General features: G+C 49.3%; 1 protein-coding gene across 1 annotated transcript in view; it reads right to left on the bottom strand.

Annotated features, from left to right (window-relative positions):
- BAHD1 (bromo adjacent homology domain containing 1) overlaps positions 1-18,146 on the bottom strand; it is a 40,590-nt gene extending 22,444 nt beyond the window's left edge. The window contains exon 1 of the mRNA XM_074884957.1: positions 17,806-18,146. The gene's annotated coding sequence lies outside the window, so the exon portion shown is untranslated. The remainder of the gene's footprint in view (positions 1-17,805) is intronic.
- Between the last annotated feature and the right edge of the window lie 3,369 nt (positions 18,147-21,515).

Below are 21,515 nucleotides of genomic sequence, written 5' to 3'. Positions count from 1 at the left end.
GTGCTCTGAAGTGCTTTGCAGGGAAGCCAAAATTAAATTTCTCTGGCTGTTCTCACACTCTCCACAGACCCAGCAAGCAGCGTTCACAAGGAATTAGAAAAGAAAAAAAAAAAAAAGAAATCCCTGCTGCACCACTGAAGCCCGACCTCAGCATGTGAGAGCCCAACAAGCAGGAGCCTTCTCAGCCTCCGGAGCAGGCGCTGAGCCCTGGGCTGAAGGTGCTCCCTGAATCCCGGACTCCAATCTCCCTCTCTCCGGGCAGCGCTTCTGACCAGCACCGCAGTAGTTTACCAGCCCCAGCGAAAGCGGCCCTTTTAAAAGCCTCAAACACAGAAAGTGGAATTCCAAATTCCCTGGCCAAAGCCATTCGGAAAGCCCAAAGAGGCCCAGCATGCAGGCAGGGAAGGCCCTGCCACTGCTAACGCCTCGGCACAGCTCCCAAGACCGCACGAGCGGCAGGAGCTGTGCCGTGCCGATACCCCTACAGCCACAGCCGGGTTTGGGTTCAGGCTTACAGCTTTTGGCAAAGGCAAACACACGCTTTCGGAGGAGAGATTGTATCAAGAACTGTACAACTAACTTCAATTGCTGAGTAAGTTTTTTCACTTGGGAGTAAACTGCTTAATTCAACTCACGTCTAGTTGAGAAAAGCCAGCTCTTTCAATGCCAGCAGAAAAGAATGATGTACAAGATTGGGGGACAGCGGGAAGATGTTTCCTCAAATTTGAGGACATGGTACATTGTCTGGGGGACTAATGCAACACCTGGAAAAAGCACATTCCTTCTCAGAAAGGCACCGGCTTTCCTTTCCCCATTACCGATGCTAAGAAGCTGTATCACTGTGTTACATTTTCACAGAAAGGCTGCCACTTGGGCTGAATATTCAATAAATGCTATAGTAAAAAATAAATGTGGGAAACAGTATGTGACCTCAGCAACTCAGACATCAGTCCCCCAAACCAGATCAAGCTTCACAGTCGCCGTGTGTTTACATATTTGCATTAAAACAAAATCAAAGCTTCTGATTGCAAAGCCTTCACTGAAACACCTATTTGTACAGCCAAGACCACACTTGCAGAAACCACTTCCCATGGTCTGTAAGAACTGAAGGTTTCCCACCCCCAGTAGTTGCCACCCACCTTCTGCTTGTGACCCAAACAAAAAGCAGTGTCCTTGTGTATGTCTGCAGAAAGTTCTGCTGCTTCTGCTGTTTGCAGCACTGCAAAATCGGTTCAGGTGAATTTAGAGCTCTAGAGGCAAGGGCACAGCCACGGTTTCATACCGGCTCTCTGGAGAAGAGATGCAAAAGCTGGGCTTATCCACAAGCAAAGCCACGCTCACCTCCCCAAAACTCCAAACTCACTACAAAAGAAGGAAAACTTAGAAGCAATCGGAGATGAGGATTTTGTTGTGTCCCCCAAGTTTGCTCACAGAGGGACAAAATGATCATCTTCCCTCATTCAGAGCGGACACATTTCTTTTGCCTTTCTGCAGGTTAAAGAGGGATGCACCAGGAGGAGAACAAAACACTGAGCTTGTCTTAAGGGTATGGCAATTCCTGAACAGCGTTTTACTCCTGCATTCATCACTCGCTCTTCCTACAAGAGAGCCTCTCAGCTGCAGCAGCGGACACCCACGGCCACTCCAAAATTTGGGGCCAGTAGCCACCAGCTTTAGATGTTATTCTCTAAACTCTGTGCACTGAGCAGTTCAGGGGCTCTGGGGAAAAATAATATGTGATCGTGTCATTAAAGACACAAGCAAACAAGCGTACACACAGAAAGCCAACCCCCTCCCCAAACAGAAACCACTTCTATGCCAATGTAAACACTGTAATTATTCCCGCAGTGCAAAGCCCACCATCAGCTTCTCACCTCTCAAAACCAATCTGAAAAAAAAATAAAAAAATAATGAGAACCATGGATAACCAGGTCCAACCATGCTGCTGCAGTGAAAGCCCAGGTAAGGCAAAGGAAATCCCTGGCATTTGCAAGCATAGGAGATGAGTACGTGGAGGTGGGGGTGAAAAATCAGGCTTAACTTGTCTTAAGGCTGACAATTTCGAACGAAGGTGCTCACGCTGAAGAGATGCTTTGACACTTGGCCTTCGCTGTATCACTGCCTAGTGACTCAGTCATTAAGATCTCATTTTAACAGAGACAGGCAGAGTACAGAGATCAGGCAAGAGAAGCACTGGAAAGGATGGATGTGCACAGACTGACCACCTGAGAAACAGGAAAGCTAAAGCTTACACGGATTTTGCAGCTCTTCTGAAATATCCCAGAGAAGATTAGCAGCAACTACTACTACACATAAAATACTAGATATACTGAATATCACACGTTTACAAAGAATTGCCTCTTAGAACTTTAAATAGGTTCCACATAAAGCTGCCTACGTGACAGCTACGCTAACAACGCCCTGTAAGATGCCTATAAGTAGTTTGAAAAACCGAGTCAAAAATATTTCGGGACAGCTTTGACAGTCATGTTTTTAGAAGGAGCACAAGCTTTGCCAATCAAGTTAATCAAGGTTTCAAAAAAAAAAAAAAAACCCTAAGCCCTGCGCATCTGATTTTCCATATATGCAAAATGCAAACTAAATTCCTTCACGGCAGAAGGCTGAGTCTGGTAAAATATCAATCATATGTCACTTTGCTCAGATAGCTCTGGCACCATTCCTGGTTATACGGACAAAACGGAATAACAAATTATTTCCAAGTCTTTATTTTGAAGAACAAGGTGCAAGATTTTTCTATAGTAAATATTAAAGTTCTTCTGTATATTACAATCACACTCTTCCACAACCTCTTTAGGAACTTCCTCCAAGCTGCTCAGCTTAAATAATTCAAGATGCGCCGTAATTTCATGTATTACACATGCATCTGCAAAACTGTGCTGCCTTTGGGAATTTCAAGGGCAGGTGCATCCCTGCCAGCTCCTCTCCATTTCAAAGCTGTCGCTGCCGTCCTCTCTCTGGACCTGGACTTCCCTTCTCCTCTCTCCGGTACGTCTCCCTCCACAAAGGTCTCCATTCACTCTCAACTCTTTCAACTAGAAACTGTCAGCACAACACCCTTGAGATCCACAGACATGTTACTACTCAACAAGCTCAAAAGTTGCTTTAGGGGAGGAGAAACAATGCAGGAAATTCAGGGAAGGGCAAGGCATTCCTTCAATATAATGTTTAATTAACCATCCTAAAATCTGACCCAAAATGCAACTTCAAGAACATTTTTTTTTTCCCTTTAAATGATCTTCATCTTATTTCCTCACCTCAGAGCATCCCTCAAAACTCTCTGACAAAGCAGTGCCCCACCTCTGTGTCTGAATCCTTGGCAATGCAGCTCCAGCAGCTGACTATCAGTGATCATCTGCAAGAGGAGTGCAGAAGAGAGACTGTATTTTAAAATTTAACAGACACGCATGTTTATAACCTCGACTTACAATTTACCTTAATTGTACAATTTTGCCTTAAACCCAGGCAGGCAAAAAAGGCTATCTTAAATAACAAGTTCATGTAATATTTTCAAGGATTCCTGTGTTCTGACTCATCCCCAGCTGAAATACATTGACTAGAACTACCTCTTCAGACTAAAACTGTAATCTGAATGTATTTTCAGTTGTAGAATAAGTACTTAAGACAGTATCATCTTTCATTTGGAAATACCTATTGTTTCTATGCAGTTTTAAAAGTACTATCCCATTACTTCAGCCTCAGCTTGGTCTATACAAAATTGTCCATAAAGCAGAACACCTTTCTGGGATTTCAAATCTCCTCCATCATAGGTTTTGATTCCTCTTTATAGTCAAAGTGCAACAGCCATTTCAAAAGAAAACAGACTTTCTATTTCTCTATTCTCACTTTCCTACCATTACTTGAAATACCAGCATCCTCCACACGCCTCCCCAGCTGAGGACACAGGTGACAGAAGATTATTTATGCTGAGCAGTTTCCCACTTGAGAGCTTCAATCCCAATCCAGAATTCAAATCAAAGAAAGACTTTACAAAACTCTCGCATTCCCACTGGAACCCCCGTAACGAAACACTTTCCTTCCCTGTATGTCTTATAAACCACAGCACCACACTGAACACTAAGCAGAGCTTAAACTTGAAGCTGATTTTGCCGCGTTTGAATTTACAGAAAAAGAGTTCAGATGTGGCTGAAGCTTAAGATATTCTCATCAAATTGGGCAGAACTTCTGCAGGTCTAGAAACTTGGGAATTCTAAGCAGGGAAGAGTAAGGTTATAGGACACCCATTACCATCCCAGTACCTAGAAGTTATCAGGTGTCCATATACGTTTCCTCAAGAAGCGAGCCCACCTGAAAACACCTCTAAAAAATATTTTAAAATACACACACAATTTTTTTTCCTTCACAAAATACAGTATTAATCAACACCGTACTTATAGGTGTATATTCACTCATCTTCTAGCAGCACAGTTCTGACCAAGATAAAACTGCCAAGCCTAACTAAACCGTAAAACCTTTCCTCCCTCTTTTAATGCAAGAGCAGAGTATTAACAAATGAGTACAAGGTAAGTGAAAAAGTTCCTCTTAAAACTTCACCGCTCAACTGGTTTAATGTATTAGGGCAGTCAAAAAAAAATTAGCACAACTGGATGGTGCTGCAACATCTGGAGTTCTCAAAGGAGACCAAGTTCCTTAATTCCTAAGGTGGTGTTAACACACTCACCTCTATGACTAAATTCAGACAAGGGTTGGTTTTTTTTGTTTTTTAAAGGGCTGTTTATTAATTCTCCATTAAGGGAATTAGCACACATGCTGTGGTGAGGCAGCAGGTAGAAAGGTGGAAGATGGTTACAGACTCAGGGAGTCAGCGTGGAGCGTGTGGGAAGGCCCAAGGTACTCTCACTCATACAGGAAAGGGATGAGATTTTAGTCTGGAACCTGAAGTTATTAATGGCTCCATCAGACCAGACTGAACATCCACCAGCCACAAAGTGCTTGAAGTTAATTGCTTGGCGATTACACTTTTCATTGGTAAGCAGTTAGCACTTCAGGGTTTTAAGTGCCCATCACTGGCTCTTTCCAGAATTTTTAGGGGTTGGGCTGAGGAGATCCAAGTCCCACAGGTGGACCATTCCACCACGTCAAACACCACAGCTGCCACGCCACTCCCAGCCCGGGCAGAGGAATCAGTCCCCTGCACAAACTTAATTTTGCTAGTTTAAGCCCAAGAAAGTAGAGGGACTCAACACCCACTTGCCAAAGGTCCCAGCAGAGCTAGAAGAGCATTTCTAGCGACCAGCAACTGGCATGATGTTGTCAGAGATCTGATGAGCAAAAACTCTCAAGCAAGACAGTTGGATGTTGTTGTGTGTCTCTACACAAGAACTGTTAAGTGGTATTAAAATAACAGAAGCCACAAGCCCAACATAGGCAATTCAGCCACTTTCAACAACTAGAAGCCCAATAACTGGAACACTGCTTCCACAAGAGCCCATTTAACTCCCATTAGAAGCTGGCCCAGCTCTTTCATCCTTTACCCATATCGTTAGAGGTATATTTAAATACGCACATTTGCTTGCGCCCCAGGTTTGATCAGTCATGGCAACAAATATCACCTTTAAATAGACCAGACAGCATTTGCAGACCTGTGCTGGGAGTGATTGTTTTATATCCACTCATTAACTTGCATTTATCTACCTATACATGCGTGACATTATTTGGCCATTCAGAAAGGGAGTGATTAAACACAATTAGCATTCAAAGCAATGGGTGTGATAAGACGTTTTCAATAAGGTGAGCCATTTAAACTACATCACACCGAAGTACTAAGATTTTGTCGCATCTTGCACAGCTGGAAGGAAAATCAAACTTAAAATCAGAACAATTAAGAGTGATGAATAAATTACAGACAATCCCAAGAGCTCCGGATTGAATGACTTGAATGACGAAGGGTTTTGGCTGAGGAAGGTGCCCCGTGTCCCACGGGGGCCCTGGGAGGTTACGCTCCCTCGGCTGCAGCACAGACCCACCTCTGCCACATGATCCTATGCAGAACGTGTGCCTCAAGAGTGACACGTGAGCAGACAGTGCTAATGGCAGCTGTCTACAAGGAGAAATATTTGGGAATCATCTGCTGAACCTGCCTGGTTCCTGCCACTTAATACATCCAGTGCTCTGCTGTAGGAGCAAAGCGCTGGGTTTTGCTTCTCAGTTATTCTCAGGCTGATCCCTGAGACATCCCTGGGAACCAACGAGGGATACATGGCCTGAAGAAAACCACCATAAGGTAGATTCAAACCTGGCCTTTCCCCAAACCTGACAATTCAGTGACAAAACACAACAGCAGACATAGCAGGTTCCCTGGGGACAGGCCTGAGACCACGCAGTATTTCATTAGCAAGTCACACTGTATTTTATTAGGAAGTCACAGATTCACCTGCAGGTAATACTGGGAGAGACAGCAAGCAAGTCAGAAGACAAACTATGGGTTCACATTCGATCTCGATGGACCAGAAAAGTGTTTAAAATAAAATAAATTTAAAGAGCCCACCAACAGGGATGAACGCACTTCTATGCCAGACAGACAGGAATCGTCAGTGGCACAAATGCAAAAGAGGCAGCAAGGTGGCACTCTGCAGAAAGCAGCTGAGGTTTACTGATGAGCACAAGCTAGATGAGTGAACAACATCCCACTGTTGGGAAAAAAATAAACCCTGTCCTGGAGCAGCTGCCCGGCAGCACAGTGTGGAAGGAGTCCAGAGGGGAGCAGGCTCCAGCCAGCCCGTGGCGTCCTGTGCTGCGCCTAAGACCGGACGAGCAAGGGAGCAGCGAGGGCGAAGGACGTGGAGGTGGCCAGCAAGGAGAGGGTGTAGGGGCTTATGTCATCTGATTAAAAAAAAAAAAAGGGTGGAGAAGAAAGTTCATAACATGTAAGAAGATGATGATACAGCATTCTCTAGGGAATGAGAAGACTTAAACTGCACTTTAAGAGAGAGATTCAGAAGCCTTTTCCTACATGTCTCCTTCCTGCTGAGCTAGAAAGAGCACGAGATTGCCTAAAGAAGTGGAGGTTAAAAGCAGTTAGAAGAACATCTGTCAGCAATGTTTTGGTACAATTCACCCCCTGCCCCACAGCAGGGCTGACTACGACCACCCCAGGTTCCTTCTTTACACCCACTGCTGCCACGGGCACAGGGAGATGGGGGCCGTGCAGGCGGCAAAGGTGCTCTAAAGCTTGATTGCGATTTTCACCACTTATTTTTAAGAGCACACATGTTCAGTATTGCGTCTCTTCCCAATTTCCACATCCATCTAGTGCCTCAATTTCAGGCTAACAGCACTTCTCATAAGACGGCTCTAAAAAAAAAAAAGTCAGTTAACCCAAACAAGTGCTGCAGGAACTCCATACCACGTGTTACAAGAGAACCACCAGTGGTTCAGGGTTTTCTGCCACAGATAAAACTCCCGAGCACCACAAGCTATGATTTGCTTTGAGACCAAAACAGTTTCATTATATGACTTCCAGCTTCAATGCAAATCTCACCTACAGTTACTCCGACTTTATTCATACCTGGACATTCCCCATGCAAACTTGTGGCTACAAGAGGAGCCCATTTAGATATTTTCTCCCAAAGCAGAGGCACAGCCTCATCTCAGGGGGAACCCAACAACAACAAGTCTCTGAAGACTTCCATTTTCACATCAGTGCAGGTCACCATGAAGTCACAGTGAACTCCAGAGGATAAACCATCAGATCTCTGGCAAAGGAGCAAAATTACGACTTCCTCTTGGGAACCACAAAGCTTTTAAAGAGTTCAGCCTAATTTTATGGAAATGTCATGGGTACCTCCAACTGGATTTTCAGGAAGGTCCCTTGAAGTCAGGCTGTAGCTTCAAAACATCTAAGTGCAGTGAGTACTGGGGACAAGACTCCTACAAGTGCTACGCAAGCTGTTCTTCACAAATGAGTGCTCCAATATTTTGAAGACACCCCCGTGTTTCCTCCAACTCTGGCTTCAAGGAGAATATATTCGTAACAGAGAAGAAAAGAGCAAAACTTTTGAGGAACTCCTAGCACTGACAAGTAGAGAAAAAAAAAAATCTGTATTATCCCTTGGTTGTCAGCTACAGGATTTGAGAACATTGATTGAACATTGAGATGTTCAACACACGGGGCAGATGGATGGGGAAGAAAGAAATGTCCTCATACACCCAAGTCACCAGCACAACAGCACTAGGGTAAAAGACACACACAGTTTAGAGCTACAGACTCCAGCGGGCTGGGGTACAAGTAGACAAAATCTGAAGCTAGACCATTGTAAATCTGACCAGAGAGCCAACCAGAGAGGGACGCCTGCAGCTGCAAGGACTGCCAGCTGAAGCAGAGCCAAAGTGGCAGCGGGAGACACTCGCAGCTACCAGTCAACAGCAGAAGAACTGGTAGAAAGTTTCGAGGAGCTGCTGGAAGGTACAAGAAAGCTGCAGGAAGCTCTACTTTCCCATGCTGTGCCCAGACGTGGAAGGTAAACAGCTGATAAGGACGTACGTGCTGCAAAGCCCCCCCGCCGCCAGCCAGAACCACCGTGCTACCATGACATCTCAGCCCCAAGCATGACTCCCAGGAAGCACCGTGCCCACGTGCCCACCTCCCCGGAGCCCAGCTGCTGGCAGTCCAAATCTCTGGAGATTTGACCCAAAGAGGGTCTGATGCTGGACAACAGCTTTGAGCTGAGGAGTTTCTGCCTCGTATTGCAGCTACAATGCACAAGGATACAATATACCCACGCAGGATACCCCCAGATACCAGAATTTCAGCTCCTGCTTCAGCTATTTGTCACAGTAAAACATTTTAAGCCCAAGCTTTCTAGCAGCATTCTTTAAACTAAAATGACAGATAATATCTCGTTTTAGAGCTCCAAAGTGAGAACCTTGCTACTCATTTCAATAACCAAGATAAACATTTTATTTAATGGCTGTATTAACAGGCAGAAAGATGCTTCTCTTTGGAAAGCCAGGCAGACTTACAATTCTGGCTTCTGCAGAATTTAAACTCTCAATTAAAGACGAATCCTCCAAATGGGGGGAAAAAAACCTCCCACCTCATTTCATCTAAACAAAAATCCAGTGCAAATTCTGCTTGTGACTCTCGAGACCGCTCTACTGCCTCCCACCCCACTTACAACTTTGCCACACAGCATGGGAGCACTAGCAGAGCTGGGCGATGCTCCTCAGAGCCCCGTGGACACGGAGCGTGCCACGAGTCCTGTCGGTTCTCTGCTGTGGTCAACAGGGCCCACAGGGTCTGCAGAAAGAAACAAACACCACCAAACCTATGCAGCCTTATGCTCAGTCTAACTTTACGGGTTTCCTTTTGTATCTCTGAAAGGCTAAGCGTGCTGGAGCTGGTAAGCGTCTGGAAATTCTCACACCTTGGATGAAAGATGAGCCCTCAGGGCACGGCAGCACCTTTGGCTGGTCTGAGTGATCACAAGCAAATATCCAAATATTCATCTGCTTTCCTGCTTCTCAGGCAAGGTATACCACTACTGCTGCCCTCCAAAACAGCGCAGAAATACACCAGCGCACAGCACCAAGATGCTTTGTTGCTCTTTTAACATGACCAGGATGCTGATCTTTAATTTACCTAAACACTTTCCATTTGTATTGGGGGGGGGGGGGGGTGTGTCTAAATATACATATAAAGACTCCTTTGGGTATAACAGGGAGAAAGCATTTACAGCTTGCTTTGTTCAGCTGAGGGGCTGGACAGGTTTTTATACGGCCGCATGAGTTCTTTGGCCTGCTAGAAAGACAAGAAAATTAGGACCGCACTGCACAAAACCATAATCTATATGGGAAAGTGTAAAGCTCTAAGAGCTGGAATGAGACCTTGGGGACAGCACCTGAAGCCACTTTCCCATTTTTTTTTTATTTTTAAATTGACTACAATTCATTTACACACAACCCAGACTCCTCCAAGAGAAACTATCTGACCTTCAAGTACTCTAAACCCTACCCTATATAGGGTTATTAGAGCTAACTAGGTTTTAATCATGTTTAAGTACTGAAAAGTAAAAATGCTGCTGTTGCACTTGCTTCCCTGCCCCACCATGGTCCACTTCTCACCATCGCCTCCGATGGTTTCCCTGGAAACATATGCAAGCTTAAATTGGATTGACATTCACTTAGTGGACAGATGGAGTTTGGAACAGCCCAGTGCCTGAAATTCAAGGCCGCGTCTTGGGATATGTCATGCCATCAGTGCAAAAAAAACAGCCCCCACCCCGCTCCCAAAACCCCCAAACTTTGTGGAAAGGTTAAGAAGCACCTAATTACTCAGTAATGAGCTTCGAGGTGGCATCTCAGGCAAGGTCAGCGATTACCCATTGTGCTGGCATGAAAGCATCAGGCTGAGCACACGACATTTTTGTTTGGAGGGAAGGATTTAATTTTTGTTAAGCGCCAAGAAAACAGAAGAGTTCTTAAGCTCATTAGTGGTTTCAGGCAGGACAACTGATGCAAATCACACATATGCTGAGCGCAGACAAGAGCCTTTCGCAGGTAGCGATGCACTGTCCACACTGTAATTACACTCCTTGCATCAAAAACTTCAACGCTAGGCTGAAATTATTCCTAATGTCTGATGCTGACCCGCAGCCTCATTCCTCCCAGCACCAAGAAGGGCAGGTTTTCTATCACACCTTTATAGCCCCGGAGGTGTCAAGACTGCAATTTCAGCAAAGCTGGTAATTTATTCTGAAGCAGGAATTATTCCCTGGCTCTTCTTCTACTATATGGGAAGAAATGGAAACGGCAAGAAATGAAAATGGCTTTTTTTTTCCCCAACGGCTGGCTAAACAGTGCTTTCCCAATCACACCGTCTGTCCTCTAACAGGATTTGAAAGGATTCACCTCTTTGCAACCAGAACGTAAGAAGAGCAGTAGAAATCCCAAATAACTGCATTCCTAGAGATCTTTCAGGAAACCCAGCATCTAAGAAAGGGAGAGACAAGACAACAGGGCTCTCATGAGGGAAAAGGGGGGCAGGCAGCAGTCATTACACATTCTGCCTCGCCAGGCGCTCTACCCAGCACGTGCTTGGTTATTGTACGTACTACCTCGAGATAATTAGGGAGTTGGGGTTACTAAGTGATTATTTAGGGCACAAATCCCTGAAACGCCTGGTTCGCTTCCGTTGCTCATGCAATTTGCTGAAATCTATGGAATACCCAGTTGGGGATTTATACCTGTCCTGGCACCCGGTGTTTAGCCAGGATTTTAAGAAAATTTCTTCTTCTCCGTCTACATGTGATCACAGCTGACAAATCCTTTCCCTTTGCTATCCTGCTCACCTTGGAGAGATCTGCTGTGCCTCCTTGCTCTGAACCACCTCCAACATTGCTTTTTTGAACTGATTTTGACTGAGCTAGACAAACAAAGAAACTAAACCAAACACGCCTCTTGCATCCATTTTTTTTTTTAATTTAAAATAAAACTCCTGCTGCCCACTAGTTTGCTACACAAGCCTCTGCTTTCCTCCTCCTTCCAAATCTTGCGTGTTTATCGATATGCGATTATTGCTGCTTATTCCTCGCTGCCTGCACTCCCCTGGTGCCTCTCCATCCTCCCTCCGCAGAGGGAGATGCCTCAGTGCCCCCCTCCACCCACTCCCCCACCAAATCCTTTTCCTTTTTACGGTATTCCCAAACCTAAATCGGCAAGAATGCACTCAATCTGCCAACTGCCCTAATACAGCAAACGATCATATAACACCGTCGCTCTCGCAAAGCGTCGAGCCCCCTCCATTTTAGGGTCTAGTTAAAAAACGCTCTTTAGTTTAACGAACTTCCCCGGCGAGGATTCGGCGTGCGAGGGTGCTTCCCAGCTCGGGCAGCATCCGCCTGCTCTGCCAGCAACGTGCTGCTGCAGCTGCTCGGCCGCGCTCCCTGCAGCAGCGCCTTCTCCCTTTCAGCCTGCAAAAGTCAACTCAACCATCTTTTCCTCGCATGCCTGCAACTCTCAATTTCTTTTCTCCGCTGCCAATTTAAGCCTATTCCAGGTATTCCGCCGGCACTCGAAGACACAATGAAGACAAGCAGCAGAGGATAATGCTGTGCTGCGTGAAGGCAGGCTAAAGCTTGCTATTTTCAGCGCTTCACACAGGCCACAGCCAGGAACAATAGAAGGCCATGCACGGTGTACGTATGAAGCAGCACAGTTCAGCGATGCCCACGGATCTCGATGCTTCTCTAGCACTGCGATTTTATTTAAAGGATGATAATTCAGACACCAAAAAATAAGCCACCAGCAAAGCTGTTTTATGCCAATCGATGCTAGGAAAAATGCCTCCTTTTTATTTCTAAGAGCACCGTGAATAATTTGAAATATTGATACACACACAGTCACTAGAAGCCAAGATCTTTTATTAAAAAAAATAATAATAATCAAGCCTGCTGAGCTGGGCAAGCTGTATAGTTTCAAAGCTGAGCATGAGAAAGCCCTTCAAAAAACTGCTTGAAGAACAATGGGTGCCAGAAAGCATTCCTGTGATGTGGCTTACAAAGGGGGAAAAAAAATAAAAATAAAAATATCCTAATTTTCTTGTTTAGTCACACCTTTGTTCAAGAGAACTGGGACACAAGGAATACAGCAACTGGCAGCTCTGAACCGAAACATCAACATGACACATTTAACGTGAATCCCAGGCTCCTCAACACCAAAACCACTCCAGTTCAGCCACACAGGAGTCCACCTGCTCCGCTTACACCCACAACACCAGGCAGCACCCAGACCTGCTGCAGCAGGAGAACAGCCCACCCGGGCTGCACTGCACTCCTTTCGGCAGGGCAGGAGAGCACCTCAACACACCCCCACCCCAAAGCTGTCTTAGAGTAAACACCTCTGGAGAGCCCGTACCGCAAGGCTCAAGATGCGCTGGGAAATTTAAACAGCAAAGGAAGGAGAATTCCTCAACGAGTGATTGAAAGCAGCCCTCAGCAAGAGCTCAGCCTTTCATGAAAATGCACCTCTAAGTCAGAATTTTTAAAAAGCAGCAGATAACAGCGGCACACCCGGCCGTGCCACGCGTGAAAAGCGCAGACATAAGGCCCTGAACGCTCTGTGCTCCCAGTGAGCTCGTGTGAGCTGACACAAGTTCCTTCCCTGGCCAAAGAGGTGTTTCTTCTCCATACTCCACTGCTGACGGCACAGCTCAGACACCAAGCGCCGCTGCTCTGTGCCACCGCACTTAACGGCGTGTTCCACTGCACATTTCCACCTTTTTTTAACTGGCCAAGGAGACACATTTAGTTCCCCAGCGCCGAGAGGCTGTTTAACGCCTGCCTAAGCAGCGAGCGGGCTCACACCCAAGAGAACCCCGGCAAAAATCAGATGCGTCCCTTGTCTTATTTTCAACTCACATGGAGTTAATAACCACACACCCTCTATCAAAGATTTCATGAAATTCAATGTATATCAATGATCAGCTGAATATGGGAAATGTAACTGCTTCTCCAGACAAGTTATCCTCATTTTCAGCTACATTTTGCCAGAACCAGAGCACAGCGCTGCCATCCCTAGTAGAGGGGCTTCCGCTACGATTTAACTCAAAATACTCTTTGGAAATGCTATTGCTGTAATATTGATAGTTCAGAGATTTTAAAAAGAGGTTCGGGTTGCTTACTTCACTCAGCTGACCACACTTTTTACATCTCGCCAGCTCTCGGTACTCTCTCCTGTTTTGTATGGATTTTCACTCATGTTGCAAGAGAAGAAACAACATGTAACAGATGAATTAAATTCCAACCACACAAATACTGACAGGGGAGAGAGAACAGGTGCAAAATTAATTAATTTTAAATCAGATTTATATTTTCTTCTTAATGACATCCTTTGGTTTAACTTCTTAATAACAACATCAGTCCCTCATTTCTCTTTACAGCAAGATAAAGGTTTCCATGGTCCTGTTCTCCTAATGGAAGATTTTTTTTTTTCCCCCCACTCTCATGTGAAATATCACTGCAACTCACTTTTTATAATAAAGCTTCATGCTAGAATATCATGTCTGGCCAGTAACTGGATAAAGGCCTACTGCATTGCCCCAGACAATCACATTTCTTTCTATCTTAAGAAATAAAACCAGTCGTATTACCTTGAAATGCATTTTCCCCATTTAAAGACTATCAGTTGCCAGTACCGGGGGTTGCAAGTGCGAAAGCTTAGAGGGTGAAATTGTAACGGTCTTGTTACAGATAACTCATTCACTCAGAGTAGCAATCTGGCCATGAATTTTAATATTTTTTGTCATTAAAAAACATGCCTCTGGTCCAAATGAAAAAGGAGATTGCTGCGCTGGATAGCTATGAGCATTTCTGAAGAAACTCCCCCCCTGCCCAAAGCCTTACAGGCCTCATGCTGAAGCAAGGGGCACAATTCCTCCTGAGCCCCGACTACAAAATGTCCCCCTTTACACCCCCCTTAAATACAGTTTGCATCCAGAAGCTACCAACACTCCCCAGCCTTCACACTTAGAGGAAATATCTGAAGACAGACACAAATCTGCAGAGGCAAATATAACCATTTTATTTGCAGGTCACCTATAACCTGCCGGTACGCAGACACATGGCGAGGTGAAGCAGAAGACCCGACCAGACAGTCAGAAAGCCCTCGGGATTCGGCAGGGAGCCCCTGGGACTGTCAGACTTCCCTGGCCGTCACACATGCGGCTCCCCTGGCCCGTGACAGCCTACGGCACCCAGCGCACACCTTGCGCTTGAAGCTATTTTTAGTTTTATGACTTCTTTGGGGTGTTTACTTTCAGTTTTTGTCATTTCCCTGTTATCTGAACTACCGCTTCATGTATTACTAACAATATGATAGTTGTGACTTAATTAGTTTGGCTGGTTGGGCACGAAGCGGGGGTTGTTCCCATCGTTACTCATGGGGTGTATCACCATGGTTAACCGAGTATCAGATGGGGCAAAAAAACTCCGCACAGCTCCTTTTGGATGCAATATTTGCACATCTGAGCATACCTCCTGATTTTTGCAGCACCTGATATAATCATTCATTCATTTCCTTGTGATCTGAACTTAATACCAAACAGTGAGCATGTTGGTATTACCTACGACTTCTAATTATTTTTCAGTTGTTTACCTTGGATAGATTTGCTGCTAAGGGCTTATTTTCAGTGCTGCAGTAGTATTTGAAAAGCATTTGCTGAAGGGTGTATTTCCCCAAAATAATCGCCAAGAGCTATCTAAATCAGATATCCCCAGACTGTACCAGCACACGTGTCCCGCGATTCGTACAGCCCCCGAATCACACAGCAGCAATTAACACCATCACAGCAAACAAAATTAGCTTACGTATTCTGCCCAGAGAGGTTAAAAAAACAAAGAAATAAGAGGGCTGTCAGACTGGAGACAGGAAGGTGATGCAGATGACTGGTAAGAAGGACAGAGCACCAACATCAGACTAATCAATACAGTTGGATGCAAAAACCTCAATGGCTTCTGAAACAACAACATTTCTGCTACGGGACCAAGGAAGGTTGTGACTGTTTTTCCCAGCAAATGCTTCATTTCTAAGGGGCATTATATTTTTCTGCGCAACTGTCACCACCAAGCCACGGCAAACAGAGGATCTAGAAAGGATCCACTCTCACAAAGTTGAGGGAATTATTTTCACCTGCAGGTTTGGTGTTTTCTGGCTGATTTTACACCTATAAGCGATGCTACACTTCACTGTGGTACTAATGCTGTTCTGCTCAAGAACAGCAGTTGGAAAGCCTATGCTGCTGCTCCATTTAAAATGCTGCACTGAATTCATTAGGAAAACAAACAGAAATCAATGTTTAAATCCAAAATGTCCTGTTAAATCAGACTAACACATAGTTTCCTATCGCAAGCAAATATTTAGACAGTTCCAGCCAAAGCTCGAGAACGATTCAGGTAGCCGGGACATGACAAACGTGAAGGATGGCTCGGGATGAATATGTTAGCAGGATATTTCTGTTAAAGCGATCAGCAGCGTGCTGGTATTTAAATCACATTAAGATTTCAAAAGCATCAGTCTATCATACAGTTCGTGTCACCCTACCTCTCACAACCGTAAGGACTGGAAACCTTAAAATAAAAACCCGAGACCCCAGAACACAGTCCCGCAACCACAGCACCAAAGATCACACAGAGCCCGCCAGTCTGGAGCGAGCGCTTTCTAATTGTGGCAAACTGATGGACAGATCAATTAACCAGGCTAGCAAAAGCACAGAAAAGCCTTTCGCTTTGAGGTTTCGCCTGCTCCTGACAATGATGACTTCAGATGGAGAGCGAGCACGAGGGGCAGCTGTATTCTTTAAAACAAAACCAAACCAGAACCTCTTTCAGATAAGCACTCTGGAAAGAGAGAGATGGAAGGGGGGGGGTGGGGGGGGGAAGAAGGCAAATAGAATAGATCCCAAATGCCCGTATTTTTCAAATTTTCGCGGCTGCTCTTTTGAAAGAGAGGGGGTCCCCGCGACTCCCCAGGCCGGGGCACAGGCATCCCCGGCCGGCGGCTGTCTGGCGAGCAGTAGCCCGGAGAGCACTTGCTAGTCTGCCGAGATCTGCCCAGTCACATGTGCTGGCTCCTGCGCCTTGTAGAAGCAGCTGGAAAAGAGGGAGCCAGCGGAGCTGCCTCCATTAGGAGCTACCGCTACACAAAAGGAGAAAAGGAAACAAGCTCTCGGCCACCGGAGCTACCGACAGGAAAAGAGAGATGTCCAGGGCCACGAGCAACGCACGGCAAGTGCAGCCGAGAGGAGGCCGGGGGGGTTAAAACACGGTGAAAATAAAAACTCCGCCGCCGTCGCCCAAAGAGGCTCGATGCCACCTGCGTTCCCGTAGACAAGACGCCGCTCCCAACCGGCACGGCACCGCCGGTACCTTCCAGCAAACGAGGGGAAAGTCGACGAACTTGCCCGATTAATTACCGGCCGTGCAGGCGAGGGGTTTTATTTCCACGCTCAGGCTTGGGGGGGGGGGGGGGGGGGGGGGGGGGGGGGGGGGGGGCAAAACACCAACCCACCGCCACGTCCACCCTGTGCAAACTTCTGGCTGGGCAGAGCAGGTTTTGCTCTCGGCTGCCGCCCCGAAACAGCCCCGGGAGGGGCCGGCACAGAGGGACCGGCGGAGAGCGGCTCCGCCAACCCCACGCTCCCGGCCCTTTTCCTCGGGAATCGCCTCAAAACCGGCGATGTTGAGCCACCTTCCCGCTGTGCACACACCCACCACGGGGCAATAAGCTCCCACCACCGAGCCCGCACCGCGTCGGGCCCCCACAACTTGCCCGGCGCGGAGGCCTGCCCCCCCCGCCCCCGCCTGTCAGAGCCGCCGCCTTTGTCCTGCCGGGGCCGGACGGGCTGGCCCCGGGGCGGGGGGACGACGAGGACGCGCCGGGCCGGGTCGGCGGGAGATGGAGGGGGATGTGGGGGGGGGGTTTAAGCTCGGCCTCACACCACCGGGACTTCGCAAGTTAACGGCCGCCGCGCGCGCCCAACCGCCGCCCGCACCTGAGGGCGGCCCGGCCCGGCCCCACCTGCCGCCGAGGCCGCTTCCCCGCGGGGCGCCGAGCCGCGGCCGCCCGCCGCGATGCCCCCCCCGCCGCCACCGGGGCTCCCCCACCGCGGCGCCGCACCACCCCCCGCAGTCGGTGAGGAAAGTTCCCGGTGGCCCCGCGTCCTCTCCCCCTCCTATGCCCCGCGGCGGCACCTGCTCCCGGCCCCGCCGGGGCTCCCGGGGGCTGAGGGGACGAGGCGGCGCCGCGGGCTCCTCCGGCCGCGTGGGGACTCACCGGGGCGCGCTCCCGCGCCGCGGGGCTGCCGCAGGCCCCGGCTGGGGAAGAGATCCAGCGACGGGAGCCCTCCCGGGGCGCCCGAGTCCCGGGCTCCACGCTGCTGCGTCAGCGCCGCCTCCTCCGCCTCCTCCTCCTCCTCCACCGCCGCCTCTTCGGCAGCCGCCCGGCTGCGGGATGGGGATGAGGCACCGCCGCCCGCCCTCCCTCGCGCCCTCCCTCGCCGCAGGGCGTCGCGATCCGGCGCGGCCCGGGCGGGCGGGCGGCGCGCAGAGGCCGGGGGCGGGTACCGGGGATATGGGGAGGGGAGGGGGGGGGAGGAGGCGCCGCCGCTCGCCGCCGCGAACTCCCCGCAAGCCGCTCGCCCCTCCGTCCTCCTTCCTGCTTCCTCGTCCGCAGCCAATCGCCGCCCGCCGCTCCGCCGCTCGCTCCGCCGCGCCGGCCAATCGCCAGAGCCCCTCCCCGCCGCCACCGACCAATCGCAGAGAACGTCCCCGCCCCTCCGCCCCCCCCTCCCCCCCCCCCGGGCTCACTCCCCCCCCCGCCCCTCCCGCCGGTCCCGATACCGCCCCCGCCCCCCCCCCCCCCCCCCGGGGACCCCCTCACGGCCCCGGTTCTCCCGCACCGCCGCCTCCCCGCACCGCGGTGCCGGGGTCCCCCCCCCTCCTCCGCGGGGGGCACGGCCGAGCTGTGGGCGCCGGGGCAGCCCCCGAGCGCGCTGGTTCCCCCACAGGACGGGGAGCGTGAGGCGCGGCCCCGCGCTCTGCTGTCAGCCCCGGCCCCGCCACCGGCGGTTTCCTCAGCGGAGCCAGCGCTCCCCGAGGCACCTTCACACCCCGGAGCCGTTATCGGCGCCTTCCCCGCCCGGCCACCGCCGGCCTGCGCGGCCCGGAGAGTGACGGCAGCCGGGGCCCACAGCTTGGGACCCCGCGGGGGACCCCGCCAGGCCCGCGGGTGGTTCCCCCCACCACTAAACCCGGTCCTTGCATCCAAACTCTGGGAAAAGTTTGAAGGCGCTGAGGGGGTTTTGGCTGGAAGCTGTCGTGAAGGAGAGGAGCGAGGGCACGCGGCGTTGGGTGCCCGGCCTTCCCCCCGCCTCAGCCCCGGGAGAGCCACGGAAAGGTCGAGGAGGCTCCTCAGCTGGTTGCTTCGCCCCCCAAGCAGCCTGTAACCCCACATGGGTGAAATGCCCCGCTCCTTTGAGGGGGGAAAAGCCAACGGGGAATTACCAGGTGCCCCAGTGCTTCCCCACAAAGCCTGTCCCCACCAGGACGCGTTGTGTCCTCGCCAGGACGTGGTCTACATGGGCTCCACCAGTGGGCCTGAGAGACGGCAGCAAGCTCTTCTTCTTCCCAACAAGGAGAACGTCCCTAACTCTCCATATTCTCCTCAAAAATGGCTTTAAAAACCTAAAGGGGGTGCAACACACCTTGGCAATTCAGTGATGTGGTGGTATCTCTGGCAGGACCGCAGTCTCCTACTGCTGAAGTCTCTCCATCAGTTGCAGAATGGGGTTTTTTGTTTGTCCCACATCTTTTAAACCCAGGAAACCTGTGAGAAGCAAGCAACTAGCACATGGGACAAGCAACCCAAAGTGTGCCAGGGGAGAAAAATACACCCACGATGAGTTAAAACCCCCAAAGCTCCGAGGGTCTGCTTGAAATGCAACGAAACTGCAGGAAACTCAGGAGGCTAAAATACTGTCTCTGTTCCTGTGGCCCTTGGTCCACAAGGACCTCGCAAGCAAGAGCAGGGTCAACCACCGGTATGATCTTTGCAGGACCTGGATGCTACGCAGGAGAAGATTGAGAGAAAACTCAGCTATTTGGAGACACTGACTCCAAAAGTGCGTGGTTTCCTTTCTATCTGAAATTTGAGGCTGAGGTTTCTCTTCCTCCGTGTACAAGATGAGCGATAAATCCAACCGTGCTCCGCAATCAGGATTTGTGAGCTCCGGGCAGCAGTGGCTCCCACGCGATGACCAGGTAACGCTGCGGACAACACGGGCTTGGCAGCACCAGCTTCAGGCAGGGCAGCATGTGTAGGAAAAGGGATCAGCACTTTTTTCTTGCCCAGTCAAACCGTACCTGATGGTACCTCAGCGAATGTGAGCTGGGCGGATAAATTGTGCTCCCCATGGTGTTTCTGGAGTGCCCTGGGCAAAGAGGAGGCCCCTCTAGAGGGTCAGAGCTTGGCACAGGAGTCCCCAGCAGCAAGCGCTGCGATGTACAAATAAACCAGAAGCCTGCCTGAAACAAATACCAATCGTTGGTGATGCAGCAGAAAAGAACAGAGCTAAAATAAATAACCTAAACAGCTACAACCCTGGGAGCCCGCAAGGGCTGCACCTCCCCATCGTAGCGGATCCCCTCTTTTAGTATACTCGGAAGTGAACAATAAGCTGTCCCGGGTGTTTAGGCAGTATTCACATGGGAAAGCACTCATGCAAGGAGGTGTTTATGAGACCACCACCAGATCGTTAGCAAATGAGAAGTTAGCAAACACGTTATGTACCCAGCAGAGCATAAGAGGTGGAAAAATCAGGATGCCTCCCAGATTTCCCTGAGGAGACTGTCCCCGGGGGGCTGTGCCCATGCTTTACAATGCAGTCACACCCTCTGTTTAGTCACTCGCTGAAGCCTGCACTTGGTGGGGTAAAAGATGCAGCCTCAGGACTAAACTTTTTATTTTTTTAAAATAAGTGGGTTTGTGGCAAAAAGCACATGACAGTCGCTCAGTGCTGCACACTCACTCTTGCTCGCCATCCCTTGCCTTAGGGGTTAGCAATGCTCCTTAAGAACACTCTGAGATTACCCCATTTCCCTGCTTCCCTTTGGGGCCGCGATGGAGAAAAATCCCCTCCGGATGAGGCTTTCACCGGCTCCGTTTAATGCAGCCACTGCCAAAATGCGAAGGGTTGCCTCTCTCCGCAGACCAGAGCTGTGCTGCACTGCACTGGAAAGCAAAGGCAGCTCATATCACTGCCAAAGTGCCCCCTAAAAATGACAGTTTTAGGGGAGTCCTCCACTCTGCTGTGAGCCCCAGCCAACGGGAGTAACTAAAGCGCTGCTGAGCACCGGAGTGAGGTAAATTTTAGTGTAATAGGGAGAGCACTCCTCCCAGTTGTTAGAAGTGTTTGAGTGACTTCAGAAATTTGGAGCAGGGAAATGAAGAGACTGGAAGTGACAAAGTTTCAGGAACTGTGTTTTGCTGCTGTGGTGTTCACTGCGCAGATACCATAATTTAGCAGGGATGCTCAGGGCTGGTTCTGCACAGAAAGAGGAGCGGAGCCACTCAGAGCACTGCTACAGGCTGCCAAAACCCTTCTCCTGCACGGAGCTACCCACCATGAGGCTGCAAGGGAAAAACAAGCACAACTGGAACGGGCTGCTTGGGGATAAATCAGGATTCAGACAACCACCCCCAGAAAAGGCCTGCCCATACCAGGGAGCAAATGGCTGCAGCAGGGCAGAGGTTTTCTCCCCCCCAAAAAGGAGAAGCTGTCCAGGAGGTTGAGTTAGGGGCAAGGAGACCTTGACCCTGACCAACAGCTTCTCAAATCCTCCCTGCTCAGCAAATCCTTTTGTGGGGGGACAGTGCAGGTGTAAAATTCCTCCCTCGCACACACATTGAGCTCTTGCACTTCATGAAGAAATAGGGCACGTGAATGAGCCCCACGTTTTAATTAGTGGTTCTTTAATAGCCCCCAA

Source organism: Strix uralensis, chromosome 15, assembly GCF_047716275.1.
Source record: "Strix uralensis isolate ZFMK-TIS-50842 chromosome 15, bStrUra1, whole genome shotgun sequence".
NCBI lineage: Eukaryota > Metazoa > Chordata > Aves > Strigiformes > Strigidae > Strix > Strix uralensis.
This window is presented reverse-complemented; position numbering and strand designations above follow the sequence as displayed.